Genomic DNA, 3,108 nt, shown 5'->3' on the forward strand with positions numbered 1-3,108 from the left:
CTCGAGCATAAGGATTTGAATATTAGGGTGTTACAATGTTATCCTCCACAAAATCTTTCATGTATCTTTCCAACTCATTCCTTTTGACCTCACCTTACTTTTTTTAAAATCTAAACTCATTCTCGTAGCCATTTTTCTCTTCATTTGCATTTTTACCATCAAAGGCACGATCATGAGAGGTAATGTTAAAATTGAAACTGCAAGAAGAACTATCATCGAGATATATGATAGAGTAATACACAAACAGCTTATGAATGTTGTTCTTCAACTTTCTTAATATATTTTATACTTGATTCAACTCATATATCCAATTATGACAAAATTCAACATATTCATAATTATAACGAAAATCAAGAAAAATAGCCAAAAAAAGAAAATAATTTATGCCATCACCCTCTCAATATTTGTTTACTTTCACTTTCATTTGTGTATTCATTTTCTACAACCCAACATTATTACTCTTTTTTCAGCTATTTAAAGTTTTTTTAATGTCACAAATTTATTGAAAAAATTATTACATTTAACATTCAAAGAACTAGAAAAAGAACGAATAGCATTATAAAATATTTTTAAAATCTTCACAAACACACGTGCCATTTTTCAATCATTAGCATCAGGAGATCTTCTTTCAGACTCAAGCATCAACAAATAGAAGGAGTCTTAATAACTAAACCGACTAAAAGCTGATTCAAACTTTTCAGCAGCATCTAGCATCAAATAAGTGGAGTTTCACTTAGTAGGCACATCTAACACTACCATAGCCTTACAAGTTATATTTGCCTCTTGAACACACCTCTTAAAAGTTTGCATCTTGACATGAGATGACCTAACAAACTTCAATGCAGTTCTTATTTTTCTTATTGAACTATCAATTTTCTTTATACCATCACCGACAATTAGATTTAAAATATGAGCACAACATCTCATATGCATGAAATCCCCTCTTAACAATATTGACCCATTTTAATCACTGATGTCTCTAAGTGAATATGCAAGTGCAACACCATTAGCACTAGCATTGTCAACAGTTACACAACATATCTTTCTAATACCCCACTCTTGCAAGCATTGTTCTAAGGCTCTTCTTATGGTCTCACCCTTATGATCATATACATATAGTTTATATTCTGAATTGGGGTCCAAGTATCGGTAGTAAGAAAAATCATTTGGTGATTTTTAGATAACATCTTTCTCAACTTCTCTTTCTCATATCTAAATAAAGTCATACAATCTCTTGCTATTGTGATATGTTAGAGAATCTTAAACCTAGGTTGTGCTTCACCCATAAACTCTCTAAAACCTTGAACCTCAACAAATTTAAAAGAAAGTTCATCAACAATTATCAACTTTGTAAGGGTAAGACAAGTTTGCTCTTGATTAAAATCAATAAGTTTCATATTAACAACATTAGGGTCATTCTCAAATTAGCTCCCAAGTGCAATGGTTTTTTGTCCCTTTACAACTTGCTTATGAGGATTTTTAATGCAAATTCTCAAATATTTATACAAGTTTGTGGTACCATGACTAGAATTATTGCATGCATAATTTTTTTTTACAATAGTTACAACTATGTTCATTAGGAAAACTTTTAGAAAAATGATCACAAATACTGCTAGGTGCCATACTGGGTATGTGTTTTACCTCGTTTGGAGGTTCATCAGCAACTCCAGTAGCTTAAGTCTGAGCTTGTGTTTGTGCATTAGATTTTGATGGAGGATTTAAGGCAAGTAGCAATGAGGGAGTTGGACTTTGTTATGTTCTACCAAAAATACTATCGTAAAATGACAAAGGGAGTGACTGCACTTAGAGAAGACATCCTTCGAAAAATAGTATCACTAAAAAAGTTAGGTTTTTCCATTTTCAAGCTACAAAAATATAACAGAACATCAACCATTAAGAATTTTTACACAATTTACAATAACTCATAATTCAGAATTTCAACAAAAAAAATTAACAGAGAGTTGAAAGATCAATCTCAAATTCTTACAACAAACAATTTGAACAAAAAATTGAACAGAAAGAAAAATTAATAGAGAATATAAAAAAATTAACAACACTTACCCTAAAAAAATTAGATCCTTGCCTGACCGAAAAAGATTGGAAGAGACAATATTGTTGACGACTGGATGATGTTAATGACTACACGATGCACGCTGGAGACAATGATGTCACTACCTTGAGAGGGTGACACTGATGCACGCTCGACTAGACGACGCACGCTGCCACGCTAGAGAGGAGCCCGAGAGGATGCTGTTACTATAGTATGCTAGTGTTGTGAGTGAAATAACAATTTTGTTGCAGTCTGCCTTGAGTGAGTCAGTGACCACCTTGAGTGAGGAAGTGAGTTTTCCTTCAACCTTCAGCTACTGCCATAAGGGAGTGACTGCCGATTTGCTTTATTCGCCGTTAGTGGGGGTGAATAAGGATGTGAAGAGGCTTTGAGCTCTGCTAGGATTCTCTTATATATATTGAATTTTTTATTTAATAAAAAAGGCTTCGAGTTCATGGGTTGGTTCGGGTTTTACTCGCCCAGAACTATTATCCAAACCAATTTATGATCAGGTGTCATCGGGTCAGATCCGATTATACCCAATTACCCCTTGGTTTTATAACCAATTTAATCGGTTCGGTTCAAGTTCGGACAGATAATTGGGTTATCTGAACTCGGAAACACCCGTACCCGTACAAGTATGAATATATAATTATGAGACAACCCAACTCAGTGATCCCACTCATCCACCCCTACAAGTATGAATATATAATTACGGGAGAAACAAACTCGGTGATCCCACTCATCCACTTTAGAGTTGGCAGCAACATCCCTATCCACGAGTCGGGTTGAGTTGAGTGTAGAGCTGGTTGATCTGCAGGTTGAGGGTCAACCTACTCAACCCTACCGGACAAACCTGTAACATCCTACCACATAGAGCTTATGCTTAGGATGTAAATCAAAGGTGGCGAGGCACTACAAACTCTAAAAGTAAAAATACTTATATATATGATAAAAGTAATATAGCTAGGATCCTTAAAAGAAATGGTAGGATCAAAATAAAAGCGAAGGTACAACGCTCACGGTAAACGATAAGACGAAAAGCTTATACAGAAAAC

The sequence above is a fragment of the Arachis duranensis genome, chromosome 5, assembly GCF_000817695.3.
Source record: "Arachis duranensis cultivar V14167 chromosome 5, aradu.V14167.gnm2.J7QH, whole genome shotgun sequence".
NCBI classification, from domain to species: Eukaryota; Viridiplantae; Streptophyta; class Magnoliopsida; order Fabales; family Fabaceae; genus Arachis; species Arachis duranensis.